At 43.0% G+C, this 19,000-nt stretch overlaps 11 non-coding genes across 11 annotated transcripts; all 11 read left to right on the top strand.

The window, feature by feature from the left end:
* Positions 1 to 7,818: 7,818 nt before the first annotated feature.
* On the top strand, positions 7,819 to 7,890 carry TRNAC-GCA (transfer RNA cysteine (anticodon GCA)). The gene has a single exon. It is a non-coding gene; the product is annotated as a tRNA-Cys (tRNA).
* Positions 7,891 to 8,895: 1,005 nt separating this feature from the next.
* Positions 8,896 to 8,967, top strand: TRNAC-GCA (transfer RNA cysteine (anticodon GCA)). Its single transcript has one exon. It is a non-coding gene; the product is annotated as a tRNA-Cys (tRNA).
* Positions 8,968 to 9,978: 1,011 nt separating this feature from the next.
* On the top strand, positions 9,979 to 10,050 carry TRNAC-GCA (transfer RNA cysteine (anticodon GCA)). Its single transcript has one exon. It is a non-coding gene; the product is annotated as a tRNA-Cys (tRNA).
* A 1,012-nt stretch (positions 10,051 to 11,062) lies between these two features.
* On the top strand, positions 11,063 to 11,134 carry TRNAC-GCA (transfer RNA cysteine (anticodon GCA)). Its single transcript has one exon. It is a non-coding gene; the product is annotated as a tRNA-Cys (tRNA).
* A 1,011-nt stretch (positions 11,135 to 12,145) lies between these two features.
* Positions 12,146 to 12,217, top strand: TRNAC-GCA (transfer RNA cysteine (anticodon GCA)). The gene has a single exon. It is a non-coding gene; the product is annotated as a tRNA-Cys (tRNA).
* Positions 12,218 to 13,229: 1,012 nt separating this feature from the next.
* TRNAC-GCA (transfer RNA cysteine (anticodon GCA)) lies at positions 13,230 to 13,301 on the top strand. The gene has a single exon. It is a non-coding gene; the product is annotated as a tRNA-Cys (tRNA).
* Positions 13,302 to 14,313: 1,012 nt separating this feature from the next.
* Positions 14,314 to 14,385, top strand: TRNAC-GCA (transfer RNA cysteine (anticodon GCA)). The gene has a single exon. It is a non-coding gene; the product is annotated as a tRNA-Cys (tRNA).
* A 1,011-nt stretch (positions 14,386 to 15,396) lies between these two features.
* Positions 15,397 to 15,468, top strand: TRNAC-GCA (transfer RNA cysteine (anticodon GCA)). Its single transcript has one exon. It is a non-coding gene; the product is annotated as a tRNA-Cys (tRNA).
* Positions 15,469 to 16,481: 1,013 nt separating this feature from the next.
* TRNAC-GCA (transfer RNA cysteine (anticodon GCA)) lies at positions 16,482 to 16,553 on the top strand. Its single transcript has one exon. It is a non-coding gene; the product is annotated as a tRNA-Cys (tRNA).
* Positions 16,554 to 17,563: 1,010 nt separating this feature from the next.
* Positions 17,564 to 17,635, top strand: TRNAC-GCA (transfer RNA cysteine (anticodon GCA)). Its single transcript has one exon. It is a non-coding gene; the product is annotated as a tRNA-Cys (tRNA).
* Positions 17,636 to 18,645: 1,010 nt separating this feature from the next.
* Positions 18,646 to 18,717, top strand: TRNAC-GCA (transfer RNA cysteine (anticodon GCA)). The gene has a single exon. It is a non-coding gene; the product is annotated as a tRNA-Cys (tRNA).
* The last annotated feature ends 283 nt before the right edge of the window (positions 18,718 to 19,000 follow it).

Raw genomic sequence — 19,000 nt, 5'->3', positions numbered from 1 at the left:
TGCAGTTTTAACACTCGTCTTGGTGTTCCCTTTGGGAACTTTCTGAAAGATCATTGATCTATTTTGGAATTTGGCTCTTCCTTTTACAGCACAAGAGAAAGGGAATGGACTATGAAATAAACTGACAAATTTGTTATATGGCCGCGATACCCGCCACCCCCTCTCAACACACTCCCCAAGGATGGGAAACCGGAAACAGTTCTTGAACTTTTAGAAGGCGGGAAGGGAGTTACCCTTCCCGGCCGTATTTATTAAAATATGAAACAAAATTAAAACATTAAAATAACAGTTTCATATTATGTACAATTTCATTACCACATTGCGATGTTTGGCTAACCTTAACATATTCTCTAATACAAAGGTTCTCCTAGCCGAACTAACATCCTACAAAACATTAACTTGAAATTTTGAAATTGTACATCCTAACGTTTAAGGGCCAACGGCAAGGTCGTAACCGGTGTCAAGATCCCTAAACCCGAAAATCCCCCTCACTTGTGAGGGGCGACCGCACAGAGGTGTACCTCAAGTGCAACTACCAATTTCCCTTGACTTGACGGGGGCCACAATAAACTCGACGCCACTTAAAGGTCGTTCGAGGACTCGTGTGAGGTATCTAGAAGGTAGCGTAGACCCCCTCCCAAACCCCACACAACTTACCACATCTGCCGTCGCAGATATCCTGGCCCCGGGAAATTCCCCAGGAGGGGGCTGTAGCCCCTCCTACCCAGGAAGGGGCCTTGACCGCCTTTCCTTTCCTTTCGGCGTCCCATCCTTAGAAGGGACCGCCTACCCGTTGAGGGGCCAATGGCCACCTCCCTCGAGCGCTCCCATCCGTAATGGGTGACGCCCACTCATAGGGATCTACTAATTAGTGCTCACCGATCATGACCTTACCGCCCGACCAAAAAATAAATACGACAATTTAACTAAATAATTCAATTAAAAAACAACCATAAACCATTTCACGTATGATTACTGATCAATACTTAGTGCAGAATTACTTTATTTGAAGAAAATATTGTAGCTGACCATTCTTTATTGCATACTAAGAATAACACGACAATCACCACAACCTGCAAGAAAATAGCATTACCATATCAAAACTTTATTCAAAACAACTGGCTGTCCTCAGGGGCTGGTGGGTGGGTTCAAAATTGGCTCTTCGTTCCGTCTCGAGCTCACGTGCAGCGAGGGAGTGCAGCTTCAGAGCACAGGAACAAGAGGATGCGTTCTTGGCTTGTTGCTCCTTTTATCCGTCTTCAGGGCGGGCGTAAACCCGCCCCTGCCTGCCCTTAGGGCGTGGCCAGCCGCGTCAGTGTCTAGGCCAGCCCACTCGAGGGCGGGAAACAGCGCGCCCCGGCTACGCCGCTTCGGGCATACCAGCCGAGGCTCGCCTCCCGCCCAAAAATGGCTTCCCGGGGGGCTCGTGGTACTCAGCCATACGTTCGGGGGGACCGAATGGTCGCCCCTTTCCATATGGCCGCGATACCCGCCACCCCCTCTCAACACACTCCCCAAGGATGGGAAACCGGAAACAGTTCTTGAACTTTTGGAAGGCGGGAAGGGAGTTACCCTTCCCGGCCGTATTTATTAAAATATGAAACAAAATTAAAACATTAAAATAACAGTTTCATATTATGTACAATTTCATTACCACATTGCGATGTTTGGCTAACCTTAACATATTCTCTAATACAAAGGTTCTCCTAGCCGAACTAACATCCTACAAAATATTAACTTGAAATTTTGAAATTGTACATCCTAACGTTTAAGGGCCAACGGCAAGGTCGTAACCGGTGTCAAGATCCCTAAACCCGAAAATCCCCCTCACTTGTGAGGGGCGACCGCACAGAGGTGTACCTCAAGTGCAACTACCAATTTCCCTTGACTTGACGGGGGCCCCAATAAACTCGACGCCACTTAAAGGTCGTTCGAGGACTCGTGTGAGGTATCTAGAAGGTAGCGTAGACCCCCTCCCAAACCCCACACAACTTACCACATCTGCCGTCGCAGATATCCTGGCCCCGGGAAATTCCCCAGGAGGGGGCTGTAGCCCCTCCTACCCAGGAAGGGGCCTTGACCGCCTTTCCTTTCCTTTCGGCGTCCCATCCTTAGAAGGGACCGCCTACCCGTTGAGGGGCCAATGGCCACCTCCCTCGAGCGCTCCCATCCGTAATGGGTGACGCCCACTCATAGGGATCTACTAATTAGTGCTCACCGATCATGACTTTACCGCCACAGGCCGGATAGTTGACCGGCTACCTGGACCCCCCACACACTCCTACCTAAAGGTCATGTCTTAAAGTCCCCAGCCAAGCTATCAGGTCTCCTATGAGTAACTCGTTCCCCACCCGGGACAAATGAATACCATCACCCAAATACATACTGTCCCCTATAATACAACCATGCGAAATAGAATGCAGTGTACTTGAACGGAACAATCGACTCACTTTATTATTAATCTTCCTTACTGAATGATTCAGAGCAGAAAATGAACGAGCCCCCCGCCACACTTGTCGCGGTATCATATGGGACCATGCGATTGTGCACCCTGGAACTCTTCTCGCTAACCAACTTACAGTGGAAAGCATTGCCTCAAGAAGTAGTCGTCTACCAGTGGACACCAGATCGTTGCCCCCAAGATGCACTATGACTACAGACGGCGGTGACCTCGTCCGCCCTAACAAACCCTCAAAAAATGATTGAAACTGGTCAATACAGAGCCCGCCCTTTCCGTAGAAGGACACACTGTACCCGTATTCCCCAGCCACGTGAATCATGTCACCTGCTTTGAATACGTCCGCGGCCCGCCTCACGTATGAGTGGCCCACGACCCACACCTCCTTTTTCACAGCCGGTGATGTCTGACCGCTGACCCGGTGTTGGGTCGACTGCCCAGTCCGCCCCGCCTCGTAGGCTTGCGCAACTGAAAACCAAAGAAAAACAGGAAGCGTGAGTACATCATTACAGCTTCATAACATGTGCAACCGCACATACCTTTTATAACAGTTCGAGGACCAACGCCCCACACGTTTAACTTGTTCGACATTCAGACCCCTGGCTGTAGCCTCTGTAGCAGCCCCTATCCGAAAGGAATGTGTCCCAAACTCGCCGGGGTTCAAGCCCGCAGCGGAGATTGACATCGCAAGCACCCGCTGAAACTGAAACCTCGTCAGTGGGGTGGTGTCAGCGTGTCGCAACAATGTCCCCCCCCATGATGCCACCCTTTGCGTTAAATATTCCTCTACGCAACTTACCGGGCACATGGAGGACCCGGGAATCCTTTGTATGATTATGCAGTCCCCCATCGCACCCTGGTCGGTCTTGGACCTGACAAACGAGATGGACATCGTCTCCCCTCTGACCTGAACGTGCTCTCGGCACAGTCCCCCGGTCACATCCCGCTTGTTCCTCGCCACTAGTTCGCTTACCCGCATAGCCCCATGGAATGCCAGCGCAAAAGCGGCTCGGAATAACACTGTTTCATACTGGGATGAACACGTTGAAGGGAGTACAGATAATAACAGGGCCAGCCTATCCAGACCTATCCGGCGCCTTTCATCTACTCTGCGACCCTCAAGGCGTTGCCACCCACGTAGCGCTTTTTGTACAACGAAAGACGCTGTCGGGTCCTGGATCCCATAAGCCCTTGCCACAAAGGAAATGGCTGCCCGATGCCTCTGGGCAGTAGCCACAGATTTGCCTGCCTGATGTAAAGACAGCAGGAAATTTACTACCCCCTCCTCCTGGCCCCAAAGCTCCCCTCCAGCAGCCCCCAAAAAGGCCAAATAGGAACGGAACGCCCCTTCATACGCCTTCCTTGTCCTGGGTGCTAAACTCTCTCCCACGAGGTTTCGTAATTCGGGGCACCGAGAGACCAGAGAGCTTCGGGGAAGGGTGCCGCCACCGGGTCCGCTGTGGGCAGAAAACCCCAGAAGGCCTGCATACGGAAACGAGAAAGCGCATCAGCCGCCTGGTTCATCACCCCCGGCACATGTCTTGCCTTAAATAGGACATTCAATTGCATACACAACAAGACAATTTCTTTCAGCAGCCTCAGGATCCATTTGCATCGTGCCGCCTGGCTATTGATACACTCAACCACGGTCATGTTATCAGACCAGAACACCACAGAGTGATCTCTAAACCCCTCAGGCCAAGTTTTCAGGGCCACCAGAATGGGGAACAGTTCAAGAAAAGCAATGTTACTCGTCAACCCATCCTCATGCCACCATGACGGCCATTTTTGAGCCGACCATTGTGTGCCAAAGATGGCACCAAAACCAATGCTCCCTGCCGAATCTGTCCACAACCCCAGCTCCTCGGAGGACACCGCCGGTTTGTTCCAGACAACTCGACCATTGAAATCCGCCAGAAATGCCAACCAAATGCGCATGTCCTGGCGAACCTCGGCCGAGAGTCTCGTGCGATGGTGACCCTCCTTCAGGCCGACCATGGCCTGAGCGATCGAGCGGGAAAAGGGGCGGGCCATCGGTATTACTCTCAGGGCGAAATTCAGCTGTCCCACCAATTGTTGTAATTGCTGCAACTTAACCTTGGACTGACTAATACACGTCTCCAGGGATGCCCTGAACCTGAGCACTTTTTCTCTTGGTAAACGAAAACAACCCTCCTCCGAGTCGAGCTCGATACCCAGAAACTCGAGGCAAGTCGAAGGACCCACCGTCTTACCGGGTGCCAATGGCACACCAAAATGGTTCATTAAGACACAAAATTCATTCAAAGCCTGACCACATTCCGGATCCCCGGCTGCCCCTAGAAACAAAAAGTCATCGAGATAATGCATAACCTGATGAAACCCCGTCTTCTTTGTGAAGACCCATTGCAGGAAACAACTGAGCTGCTCGAAATAGGAACAAGATATAGAGCAACCCATTGGCATACATCTATCCATGTAATAATGTCCCTGAAACATGAAACCAAGAAGACGCTGATCGTCTGGATGTACCGGGAGCAACCGGAACGCTGACTCGATATCAGATTTCGCCATCAGCGCACCGGGCCCTAGGCGATTCAAAATGGCTACGGCCTCATCGAAAGATGCATACCGTACTGAACACACTGCCGGGTCTATCGCATCGTTTACGGAAAGACCACGTGGGGCTGATAAATTGTGTATCAGCCGAAACTCACCCGGGTCCTTCTTGGGAACCACCCCTAAGGGGGAACAAACAAAGTTAGCAACCGGTGGCACACTAAACGGACCGGCGACTCGACCTCGAGCCACCTCTTTTCCAATCTTCTCCTGTACCACGGTCGTGTGCTGCAAAACTGATACTTGGTTTTTACATTTCGCTAAACCCTGAAACTCCCCCACTGGGATGCGGAAACCATATGAAAATCCGTTCCGTAACACCCCAGCGGAAGCGTGGTCCGGGTATTCGCTGAGCCAAGGAATCATTGCCATGGTATCAACCGGAGTAGGTAAAGGCGCCCCTCGGCCTATTTCAGACCTGTTTGGCGCCTCCTCTACCCCCGTTATCACCCGTTTTGGCTCTGCACATGGACTCAGGATGGGACGCTTGCCCACACCCGCTACATTCGTGCCTGAATTTACATGACCCTTGAGGCCTCGTACATTTTCCCCTGTTAAAGTTCCAGCAACTCCCTTTTTTACCTGTGGTGCCGTTCGGCCTGGACTGGTATTCGTTACTCGCGCCTGATCGAAAGGAGGACCCAGAATATGGGCGGGAGGACTCCCCCACACTACTCCCTACTAATGGCAAATTCAACATACCAGTCTCCGACATTTTTGACCATGACACAGAATCGTAACAATCCCAAGTTAAGTTTCTATCATGTTCTTTCGCTTTCCTGAAAATATTATCGTAACAGAACCATTGATTGCCCCCATGTGACACGGAATACCCCATGATACGTGACTGATAAATCGGCAATTCAGACAATAACTCGGGCTTACGTTCGCCCAGGATGGATGTAAAAATCCCCCACGCCTTGCCCCAATTGCCAATGTTCTCATTTACCTTGAAGGCGGCCATCTTTGCGCGCCAAACACTCGGATGCATGAGCTCCTTTTGGCTCTTCACATATTCCATCTCATAATGATCGGTAAGTAACGAGAAGATGTTTACATATTCATCTGCCCATATCTTTTCCTTAATAGCTAGAGGGACATGTTGACCCAACTTTTCCCGTCTTGACGGGGCAGACTCATCCCTCGCAATCGGCAATGGCCGCTTACCTGAACTGGAAGCTGTATCTGCGGCTGAGCCTGTCCCAGGTGGTTTTCCTACTGCCGCAGCCGGCGTGATAACTGGCGATGCTGCCTTCGCCGCCTCCCTTGTTTCACGCAGTTGCCTCACCAACACTCGTGCGTCGTCAGCCGTGGCGCCCGAATCTTTACCCAGCCACGCTGCTAATTGTGCTGCCAGCTCGGGCGGCATATCCCCCCCGGACACGGGGGTGACCACCACGGGAATCGGATTCCCCTCTGCCGGCACCGGAGTTGGCTCTTCGAGTGGGGTACAGGGAACCGGGATGTCCCCTCCAGCTGCTCCCCTTCTGGGCCTCTTGCCTTTTCCTCCCGGAGCTGCTCCGACCAACAGACGTTTCGGCCCCTCTTCCCCATCTTTCTCCGCCATTCGCTTCTTCAGGTCGGTCACCTCCTTCATAAGAACTCGCAGCATCTGGTCGGTAGTCATTCGCTTTCCGACTTTCTTAGGCATTCTCCGACCGAATATCTGTAAGACAAAGAAGAAAGATTACCACGTTCAAAATTGGCTCTTCGTTCCGTCTCGAGCTCACGTGCAGCGAGGGGGTGCAGCTTCAGAGCACAGGAACAAGAGGATGCGTTCTTGGCTTGTTGCTCCTTTTATCCGTCTTCAGGGCGGGCGTAAACCCGCCCCTGCCTGCCCTTAGGACGTGGCCAGCCGCGTCAGTGTCTAGGCCAGCCCACTCGAGGGCGGGAAACAGCGCGCCCCGGCTACGCCGCTTCGGGCATACCAGCCGAGGCTCGCCTCCCGCCCAAAAATGGCTTCCCGGGGGGCTCGTGGTACTCAGCCATACGTTCGGGGGGACCGAATGGTCGCCCCTTTCCATACTGTTTGGTGCTTTCTTGAATCGCACTAAAGAAATGGCTTCGAATACTGTGCAGCGATGCAGTCAGTCTATTTCTCATTTCACCTGTGTCCTCAGTCTTACATATATTCCACCTTTTCCCTGTGCATCGAAAGTATGTACTTGTTTGAAGCACTTCATTTTTGTGCAACTTAGGAACTATTTAATTTCTCCTTAAATGCTCTGCCTACGTGCAAGATGTACGAACCATTGTTGCAGTTGCAAGAAGGCTGGCCTGAAGAATCAGGCCATTTGCAAGCACAAAGTGGCTTTTTCTGATGTTTTAAATTGAAGGTCCGTGAAAGGGGTGTTTGGGTGTACCTTCCAAATACCGAATTGTAGTGGTATGTAGAAATGTTTTTCCACTGTAATGTGGCCCAAAACAATCATACTTCATCACCATCTGAGTGATTGTGGTAACCAAACATGAAACAATAAGGTATCCCGTAAAAACCTCTTCCCCTTTGAGAATGTTTCAAAACAAACATTTTAAGTGCAGGCATTGGTCTTATGTACCACTGCCTATTCAAATAAAATACCAATCAAACAAATACATATAGTTTTTTTTTAATGATCCATTTTTCCTTTAATAAATAATATTAAGAACTACTTCTACAGTTCCACAGTTTCAAGGTTGTACTTTCCGGCACAACTTAGCATGATCCTCTCACTCTTTCATGATGTACTGATATATTGTCATTCTGAACTTAGATGACAGCTAGGGATATAGCTCAGTGGTAGAGCATTTGACTGCAGATCAAGAGGTCCCTGGTTCAAATCCGGGTGTCCCCTGATACTATTTTGAATCTGCTGTTTGTAGTTGGGAATTTTCATGAATCCCATTTGGATCATCTTTGACAGAGTCAGTGTTCCCTTGGATGTTACACTTTAATACCATTACAGTGTTGCTGATTAAAACTTGTGAGTAACTGCATTTTTTACACTGGGCTTGGTATTCCCTATGGGAAATTTCTGAAACATCATTGATCTATTTTGGAATTCGTCTCTACCTTTCACAGCTCTAAACAAAGGGAATGGACTATGAAACCAATTGACAAATTTGTTATACTGTTTGGTGCTCTCTTGAATCGCACTAAAGAAATGGCTTAGAATACTGGGCAGCTATGCAATCAATCTATTTCTCATTACACCTGTGTCCTCAGTCTTACATATATTCCATCTCTTCTCTGTCCATACAAAGTATGTGTTTGTTTGAAGCACTTCATTTTTGTGCAACTTAGGAACTATTTAATTTCTCCTTGAAAGCTCTGCCTACGTGCAAGATGTACAAACCCTTGTTGCAGTTGCAAGAAGGCTGGTCTGAAGAATCCGGCCAGTTGCAAGCACAAAGTGCCTTTTTTTGATGTATTAAATTGAAGGTACTTGAAAGGGGTGTTTGGGTGTTCCTTCCAAATACCGAATTGTAGTGGTATGTAGAAATGTTTTTCCATCGTAATTTGGCCAAAAAACAATCATACTTCACCACCATCTCGGTGATTGTGGTAACGAATCATCAAATGATAATGTGTCACGTAAAAACCTCTCCCCCTTTAAGAATATTTCAAAACAATCATTGTATGTAGAGGCATTGGTCTTATGTACCACGGCCTATTCAAATAAAATAGCAATGAAAAAATTGTTTTTTAAATGATCCAGTTTTACTTTAATAAATAATATTAAGGACTACTTCTCCTGTTCCACAGTTTCAAGCCTGTACTTTCGGGCACAACTTAGCATGATCCTCTCACTCTTTCATGATGTACTGATATTATGTCATTCTGATTTTACTGAAAAGCTGGAGATATAGCTCAGTGGTAGAGCATTTGACTGCAGATCAAGCGGTCCCTGGTTCAAATCCGGGTGTCCCCTCAGACTATTTTGATTCTGTTGTTTGTAGTTGGGACTTTTCATCAATTCCTTTTGGATCATCTTTGACAGAGTCAGTGTTCCCTTGGATATTGCACTTTAATAGCATTACAGAGTTTGCTGCTCAAAACATGTGAGTAAATGGCGTTTTAACACTCGGCTTGGTATTCCCCTTGGGAAATTTCTGAAAGATCATTGATCTATTTTGGAATTTGGCTCTTCCTTTTACAGCACTAAAGAAAGGGAATGGACTATGAAACAAATTGACAAATTTGTTATACTGTTTGATGCTTTCTTAAATCGCACTAAAGAAATGGCTTAGAATACTGTGCAGCGATGCAGTCAGTCTATTTCTCATTTCACCTGTGTCCTCAGTCTTACATATATTCCACCTTTTCCCTGTGCATTAAAAGTATGTGCTTGTTTGAAGCACTTCATTTTTGTGCAACGTAGGAACTATTTAATTTCTCCTTGAAAGCTCTGCCTACGTGCAAGATGTACAAACCCTTGTTGCAGTTGCAAGAAGGCTGGTCTGAAGAATCAGGCCAGTTGCAAGCACAAAGTGGCTTTTTTTGATGTATTAAATCGAAGGTACTTGAAAGGGGTGTTTGGGTGTTCCTTCCAAATACCGAATTGTAGAGGTATGTAGAAATGTTTTTCCTCTGTATTTGGCCAAAAAACATTCATACTTCACCACCATCTCTGTGATTGTGGTAACCAATCATCAAATGATAATGTGTCATGTAAAAACCTCTTCCGCTTTAAGAATGTTTCAAAACAATCATTGTATGTAGAGGCATTGGTCTTATGTACCACTGCCTATTCAAATAAAATAGCAATGAAACAAATTAATCTGTTTTTTAAATGATCCAGTTTTACTTTAATAAATAATATTAAGGACTACTTCTCCTGTTCCACAGTTTCAAGCCTGTACTTTCCGGCACAACTTAGCATGATCCTCTCACTCTTTCATGATGTACTGATATTATGTCATTCTAATTTTTCTGAAAAGCTGGGGATATAGCTCAGTGGTAGAGCATTTGACTGCAGATCAAGAGGTCCCTGGTTCAAATCCGGGTGTCCCCTCAGACTATTTTGATTCTGTTGTTTGTAGTTGGGACTTTTCATCAATTCCTTTTGGATCATCTTTGACAGAGTCAGTGTTCCCTTGGATATTGCACTTTAATAGCATTACAGAGTTTGCTTCTCAAAACCTGTGAGTAAATGCAGTTTTAACACTCGGCTTGGTGTTCCATTTGGGAACTTTCTGAAAGATCATTGATCTATTTTGGAATTTGGCTCTTCCTTTTACAGCACTAAAGAAAGGGAATGGACTATGAAATAAATTGACAAATTTGTTATACTGTTTGGTGCTTTCTTGAATTGCACTAAAGAAATGGCTTAGAATACTGTGCAGCGATGCAGTCAGTCTATTTCTCATTTCACCTGTGTCCTCAGTCTTACATATATTCCAGCTTTTCCCTGTGCATTAAAAGTATGTGCTTGTTTGAAGCACTTCATTTTTGTGCAACGTAGGAACTATTTAATTTCTCCTTGAAAGCTCTGCCTACGTGCAAGATGTTCAAACCCTCGTTGCAGTTGCAAGAAGGCTGGTCTGAAGAATCAGGCCAGTTGCAAGCACAAAGTGGCTTTTTTTGATGTATTAAATCGAAGGTACTTGAAAGGGGTGTTTGGGTGTTCCTTCCAAATACCGAATTGTAGTGGTATGTAGAAATGTTTTTCCTCTGTAATTTGGCCAAAAAACAATCATACTTCACCACCATCTCGGTGATTGTGGTAACCAATCATCAAATGATAATGTGTCACGTAAAAACCTCTTCCCCTTTAAGAATGTTTCAAAACAATCATTGTATGTAGAGGCATTGGTCTTATGTACCACTGCCTATTCAAATAAAATAGCAATGAAACAAATTAATCTGTTTTTTAAATGATCCAGTTTTACTTTAATAAATAATATTAAGGACTACTACTCATGTTCCACAGTTTCAAGCCTGTACTTTCCGGCACAACTTAGCATGATCCTCTCACTCTTTCATGATGTACTGATATTATGTCATTCTGATTTTACTGAAAAGCTGGGGATATAGCTCAGTGGTAGAGCATTTGACTGCAGATCAAGAGGTCCCTGGTTCAAATCCGGGTGTCCCCTCAGACTATTTTGATTCTGTTGTTTGTAGTTGGGACTTTTCATCAATTCCTTTTGGATCATCTTTGACAGAGTCAGTGTTCCCTTGGATATTGCACTTTAATATCTTTACAGAGTTTGCTGCTCAAAACCTGTGAGTAAATGCAGTTTTAACACTCGGCTTGGTGTTCCATTTGGGAACTTTCTGTAAGATCATTGATCTATTTTGGAATTTGGCTCTTCCTTTTACAGCACTAAAGAAAGGGAATGGACTATGAAATAAATTGACAAATTTGTTATACTGTTTGGTGCTTTCTTGAATCGCACTAAAGAAATGGCTTAGAATACTGGGCAGCTATGCAATCAATCTATTTCTCATTACACCTGTGTCCTCAGTCTTACATATATTCCATCTCTTCTCTGTCCATACAAAGTATGTGTTTGTTTGAAGCACTTCATTTTTGTGCAACTTAGGAACTATTTAATTTCTCCTTGAAAGCTCTGCCTACGTGCAAGATGTACAAACCCTCGTTGCAGTTGCAAGAAGGCTGGTCTGAAGAATCAGGCCAGTTGCAAGCACAAAGTGCCTTTTTTTGATGTATTAAATTGAAGGTACTTGAAAGGGGTGTTTGGGTGTTCCTTCCAAATACCGAATTGTAGTGGTATGTAGAAATGTTTTTCCATCGTAATTTGGCCAAAAAACAATCATACTTCACCACCATCTCGGTGATTGTGGTAACCAATCATCAAATGATAATGTGTCACGTAAAAACCTCTTCCCCTTCAAGAATGTTTCAAAACAATCATTGTATTTAGAGGCATTGGTCTTATGTACCACGGCCTATTCAAATAAAATAGCAATGAAAAAATTAATCTGTTTTTTAAATGATCCGGTTTTACTTTAATAAATAATATTAAGGACTACTTCTCCTGTTCCACAGTTTCAAGCCTGTACTTTCCGGCACAACTTAGCATGATCCTCTCACTCTTTCATGATGTACTGATAGTATGTCATTCTGATTTTACTGAAAAGCTGGGGATATAGCTCATTTGTAGAGCATTTGACTGCAGATCAAGAGGTCCCTGGTTCAAATCCGGGTGTCCCCTCAGACTATTTTGATTCTGTTGTTTGTAGTTGGGACTTTTCATCAATTCCTTTTGGATCATCTTTGACAAAGTCAGTGTTCCCTTGGATATTGCACTTTAATAGCATTACAGAGTTTGCTGCTCAAAACATGTGAGTAAATGGAGTTTTAACACTCGGCTTGGTATTCCCCTTGGGAAATTTCTGAAAGATCATTGATCTATTTTGGAATTTGGCTCTTCCTTTTACAGCACTAAAGAAAGGGAATGGACTATGAAACAAATTGACAAATTTGTTATACTGTTTGATGCTTTCTTGAATCGCACTAAAGAAATGGCTTAGAATACTGTGCAGCGATGCAGTCAGTCTATTTCTCATTTCACCTGTGTCCTCAGTCTTACATATATTCCACCTTTTCCCTGTGCATTAAAAGTATGTGCTTGTTTGAAGCACTTCATTTTTGTGCAACGTAGGAACTATTTAATTTCTCCTTGAAAGCTCTGCCTACGTGCAAGATGTACAAACCCTTGTTGCAGTTGCAAGAAGGCTGGTCTGAAGAATCAGGCCAGTTGCAAGCACAAAGTGGCTTTTTTTGATGTATTAAATCGAAGGTACTTGAAAGGGGTGTTTGGGTGTTCCTTCCAAATACCGAATTGTAGTGGTATGTAGAAATGTTTTTCCTCCGTAATTTGGCCAAAAAACAATCATACTTCACCACCATCTCGGTGATTGTGGTAACCAATCATCAAATGATAATGTGTCACGTAAAAACCTCTTCCCCTTTAAGAATGTTTCAAAACAATCATTGTATGTAGAGGCATTGGTCTTATGTACCACTGCCTATTCAAATAAAATAGCAATGAAACAAATTAATCTGTTTTTTAAATGATCCAGTTTTACTTTAATAAATAATATTAAGGACTACTTCTCCTGTTCCACAGTTTCAAGCCTGTACTTTCCGGCACAACTTAGCATGATCCTCTCACTCTTTCATGATGTACTGATATTATGTCATTCTAATTTTTCTGAAAAGCTGGGGATATAGCTCAGTGGTAGAGCATTTGACTGCAGATCAAGAGGTCCCTGGTTCAAATCCGGGTGTCCCCTCAGACTATTTTGATTCTGTTGTTTGTAGTTGGGACTTTTCATCAATTCCTTTTGGATCATCTTTGACAGAGTCAGTGTTCCCTTGGATATTGCACTTTAATAGCATTACAGAGTTTGCTGCTCAAAACCTGTGAGTAAATGCAGTTTTAACACTCGGCTTGGTGTTCCATTTGGGAACTTTCTGAAAGATCATTGATCTATTTTGGAATTTGGCTCTTCCTTTTACAGCACTAAAGAAAGGGAATGGACTATGAAATAAATTGACAAATTTGTTATACTGTTTGGTGCTTTCTTGAATTGCACTAAAGAAATGGCTTAGAATACTGTGCAGCGATGCAGTCAGTCTATTTTTCATTTCACCTGTGTCCTCAGTCTTACATATATTCCAGCTTTTCCCTGTGCATTAAAAGTATGTGCTTGTTTGAAGCACTTCATTTTTGTGCAACGTAGGAACTATTTAATTTCTCCTTGAAAGCTCTGCCTACGTGCAAGATGTTCAAACCCTCGTTGCAGTTGCAAGAAGGCTGGTCTGAAGAATCAGGCCAGTTGCAAGCACAAAGTGGCTTTTTTTGATGTATTAAATCGAAGGTACTTGAAAGGGGTGTTTGGGTGTTCCTTCCAAATACCGAATTGTAGTGGTATGTAGAAATGTTTTTCCTCCGTAATTTGGCCAAAAAACAATCATACTTCACCACCATCTCGGTGATTGTGGTAACCAATCATCAAATGATAATGTGTCACGTAAAAACCTCTTCCCCTTTAAGAATGTTTCAAAACAATCATTGTATGTAGAGGCATTGGTCTTATGTACCACTGCCTATTCAAATAAAATAGCAATGAAACAAATTAATCTGTTTTTTAAATGATCCAGTTTTACTTTAATAAATAATATTAAGGACTACTACTCATGTTCCACAGTTTCAAGCCTGTACTTTCCGGCACAACTTAGCATGATCCTCTCACTCTTTCATGATGTACTGATATTATGTCATTCTGATTTTACTGAAAAGCTGGGGATATAGCTCAGTGGTAGAGCATTTGACTGCAGATCAAGAGGTCCCTGGTTCAAATCCGGGTGTCCCCTCAGGCTATTTTGATTCTGTTGTTTGTAGTTGGGACTTTTCATCAATTCCTTTTGGATCATCTTTGACAGAGTCAGTGTTCCCTTGGATATTGCACTTTAATATCATTACAGAGTTTGCTGCTCAAAACCTGTGAGTAAATGCAGTTTTAACACTCGGCTTGGTGTTCCATTTGGGAACTTTCTGTAAGATCATTGATCTATTTTGGAATTTGGCTCTTCCTTTTACAGCACTAAAGAAAGGGAATGGACTATGAAATAAATTGACAAATTTGTTATACTGTTTGGTGCTTTCTTGAATCGCACTAAAGAAATGGCTTAGAATACTGGGCAGCTATGCAATCAATCTATTTCTCATTACACCTGTGTCCTCAGTCTTACATATATTCCATCTCTTCTCTGTCCATACAAAGTATGTGTTTGTTTGAAGCACTTCATTTTTGTGCAACTTAGGAACTATTTAATTTCTCCTTGAAAGCTCTGCCTACGTGCAAGATGTACAAACCCTCGTTGCAGTTGCAAGAAGGCTGGTCTGAAGAATCAGGCCAGTTGCAAGCACAAAGTGCCTTTTTTTGATGTATTAAATTGAAGGTACTTGAAAGGGGTGTTTGGGTGTTCCTTCCAAATACCGAATTGTAGTGGTATGTAGAAATGTTTTTCCATCGTAATTTGGCCAAAAAACAATCATACTTCACCACCATCTCGGTGATTGTGGTAACCAATCATCAAATGATACTGTGTCACGTAAAAACCTCTTCCCCTTCAAGAATGTTTCAAAACAATCATTGTATTTAGAGGCATTGGTCTTATGTACCACGGCCTATTCAAATAAAATAGAAATGAAAAAATTAATCTGTTTTTTAAATGATCCGGTTTTACTTTAATAAATAATATTAAGGACTACTTCTCCTGTTCCACAGTTTCAAGCCTGTACTTTCCGGCACAACTTAGCATGATCCTCTCACTCTTTCATGATGTACTGATAGTATGTCATTCTGCTTTTACTGAAAAGCTGGGGATATAGCTCAGTGGTAGAGCATTTGACTGCAGATCAAGAGGTCCCTGGTTCAAATCCGGGTGTCCCCTCAGACTATTTTGATTCTGTTGTTTGTAGTTGGGACTTTTCATCAATTCCTTTTGGATCATCTTTGACAGAGTCAGTGTTCCCTTGGATATTGCACTTTAATAGCATTACAGAGTTTGCTGCTCAAAACATGTGAGTAAATGGAGTTTTAACACTCGGCTTGGTATTCCCCTTGGTAAATTTCTGAAAGATCATTGATCTATTTTGGAATTTGGCTCTTCCTTTTACAGCACTAAAGAAAGGGAATGGACTATGAAACAAATTGACAAATTTGTTATACTGTTTGATGCTTTCTTGAATCGCACTAAAGAAATGGCTTAGAATACTGTGCAGCGATGCAGTCAGTCTATTTCTCATTTCACCTGTGTCCTCAGTCTTACATATATTCCACCTTTTCCCTGTGCATTAAAAGTATGTGCTTGTTTGAAGCACTTCATTTTTGTGCAACGTAGGAACTATTTAATTTCTCCTTGAAAGCTCTGCCTACGTGCAAGATGTACAAACCCTCGTTGCAGTTGCAAGAAGGCTGGTTTGAAGAATCAGGCCAGTTGCAAGCACAAAGTGGCTTTTTTTGATGTATTAAATCGAAGGTATTTGAAAGGGGTGTTTGGGTGTTCCTTCCAAATACCGAATTGTAGTGGTATGTAGAAATGTTTTTCCATCGTAATTTGGCCAAAAAACAATCATACCTCACCGCCATCTCGGTGATTGTGGTAACCAATCATCAAATGATAATGTGTCATGTAAAAACCTCTTCCGCTTTAAGAATGTTTCAAAACAATCATTGTATGTAGAGGCATTGGTCTTATGTACCACTGCCTATTCAAATAAAATAGCAATGAAAGAAATTAATCTGTTTTTTAAATGATCCAGTTTTACTTTAATAAATAATATTAAGGACTACTTCTCCTGTTCCACAGTTTCAAGCCTGTACTTTCCGGCACAACTTAGCATGATCCTCTCACTCTTTCATGATGTACTGATATTATGTCATTCTAATTTTTCTGAAAAGCGGGGGGATATAGCTCAGTGGTAGAGCATTTGACTGCAGATCAAGAGGTCCCTGGTTCAAATCCAGGTGTCCCCTCAGACTATTTTGATTCTGTTGTTTGTAGTTGGGACTTTTCATCAATTCCTTTTGGATCATCTTTGACAGAGTCAGTGTTCCCTTGGATATTGCACTTTAATAGCATTACAGAGTTTGCTGCTCAAAACCTGTGAGTAAATGCAGTTTTAACACTCGGCTTGGTGTTCCCTTTGGGAACTTTCTGAAAGATCATTGATCTTTTTGGGAATTTGGCTCTTCCTTTTACAGACCTAAAGAAAGGGAATGGACTATGAAACAAATTGACAAATTTGTTATACTGTTTGGTGCTTTCTTGAATCGCACTAAAGAAATGGCTTAGAATACTGTGCAGCGATGCAGTCAGTCTATTTCTCATTTCACCTGTGTCCTCAGTCTTACATATATTCCACCTTTTCCCTGTGCATTAAAAGTATGTGCTTGTTTGAAGCACTTCATTTTTGTGCAACGTAGGAACTATTTAATTTCTCCTTAAATGCTCTGCCTACGTGCAAGATGTACGAACCATTGTTGCAGTTGCAAGAAGGCTGGCCTGAAGAATCAGGCCATTTGCAAGCACAAAGTGGCTTTTTCTGATGTTTTAAATCGAAGGTCCGTGAAAGGGGTGTTTGGGTGTACCTTCCAAATACCGAATTGTAGTGGTATGTAGAAATGTTTTTCCACCGTAATGTGGCCCAAAACAATCATACTTCATCACCATCTGAGTGATTGTGGTAACCAAACATGAAACAATAAGGTATCCCGTAAAAACCTCTTCCCCTTTGAGAATGTTTCAAAACAAACATTTTAAGTGCAGGCATTGGTCCTATGTACCACTGCCTATTCAAATAAAATACCAATCAAACAAATACATATTTTTTTTAATGATCCATTTTTCCTTTATTAAATAATATTAAGAACTACTTCTACAGTTCCACAGTTTCAAGGTTGTACTTTCCGGCACAACTTAGCATGATCCTCTCACTCTTTCATGATGTACTGATATATTGTCATTCTGATCTTGGCTGACAGCTGGGGATATAGCTCAGTGGTAGAGCATTTGACTGCAGATCAAGAGGTCCCTGGTTCAAATCCGGGTATCCCCTCATACTATTTTGAATCTGCTGTTTGTAGTTGGGAATTTGCATGATTTACATTTGGATCATCTTTGACAGAGTCAGTGTTCCCTTGGATGTTACACTTTAATAACATTACAGTGTTGCTGATTAAAACTTGTGAGTAATTGCATTTTTGACACTGGGCTTGGTATTCCCTATGGGAAATTTCTGAAACATCATTGATCTATTTTGGAATTCGGCTCTACCTTTCAAAGCTCTAAACAAAGGGAATGGACTATGAAACCAATTGACAAATTTGTTATACTGTTTGGTGCTCTCTTGAATCGCACTAAAGAAATGGCTTAGAATACTGGGCAGCTATGCAATCAATCTATTTCTCATTACACCTGTGTCCTCAGTCTTACATATATTCCATCTCTTCTCTGTCCATACAAAGTATGTGTTTGTTTGAAGCACTTCATTTTTGTGCAACTTAGGAACTATTTAATTTCTCCTTGAAAGCTCTGCCTACGTGCAAGATGTACAAACCCTCGTTGCAGTTGCAAGAAGGCTGGTCTGAAGAATCAGGCCAGTTGCAAGCACAAAGTGGCTTTTTTTGATGTATTAAATTGAAGGTACTTGAAAGGGGTGTTTGGGTGTTCCTTCCAAATACCGAATTGTAGTGGTATGTAGAAATGTTTTTCCATCGTAATTTGGCCAAAAAACAATCATACTTCACCACCATCTCGGTGATTGTGGTAACCAATCATCAAATGATAATGTGTCACGTAAAAACCTTTTCCCCTTCAAGAATGTTTCAAAACAATCATTGTATTTAGAGGCATTGGTCTTATGTACCACGGCCTATTCAAATAAAATAGCAATGAAAAAATGTATCTGTTTTCTAAATGATCCGGTTTTACTTTAATAAATAATATTAAGGACTACTTCTCCTGTTCCACAGTTTCAAGCCTGTACTTTCCGGCACAACTTAGCATGATCCTCTCACTCTTTCATGATGTACTGATAGTATGTCATTCTGATTTTACTGAAAAGCTGGGGATATAGCTCAGTGGTAGAGCATTTGACTGCAGATCAAGAGGTCCCTGGTTCAAATCCGGGTGTCCCCTCAGACTATTTTGATTCTGTTGTTTGTAGTTGGGACTTTTCATCAATTCCTTTTGGATCATCTTTGACAGAGTCAGTGTTCCCTTGGATATTGCACTTTAATAGCATTACAGAGTTTGCTGCTCAAAACATGTGAGTAAATGGAGTTTTAACACTCGGCTTGGTATTCCCCTTGGGAAATTTCTGAAAGATCATTGATCTATTTTGGAATTTGGCTCTTCCTTTTACAGCACTAAAGAAAGGGAATGGACTATGAAACAAATTGACAAATTTGTTATACTGTTT

The sequence above is a fragment of the Lissotriton vulgaris genome, chromosome 1_1 (assembly GCF_964263255.1).
Source record: "Lissotriton vulgaris chromosome 1_1, aLisVul1.2, whole genome shotgun sequence".
In the NCBI taxonomy this organism is placed as follows: Eukaryota; Metazoa; Chordata; class Amphibia; order Caudata; family Salamandridae; genus Lissotriton; species Lissotriton vulgaris.
The sequence above is the reverse complement of the archived record's forward strand: the minus strand, read 5'-3'. Positions and strand labels throughout refer to the sequence as shown.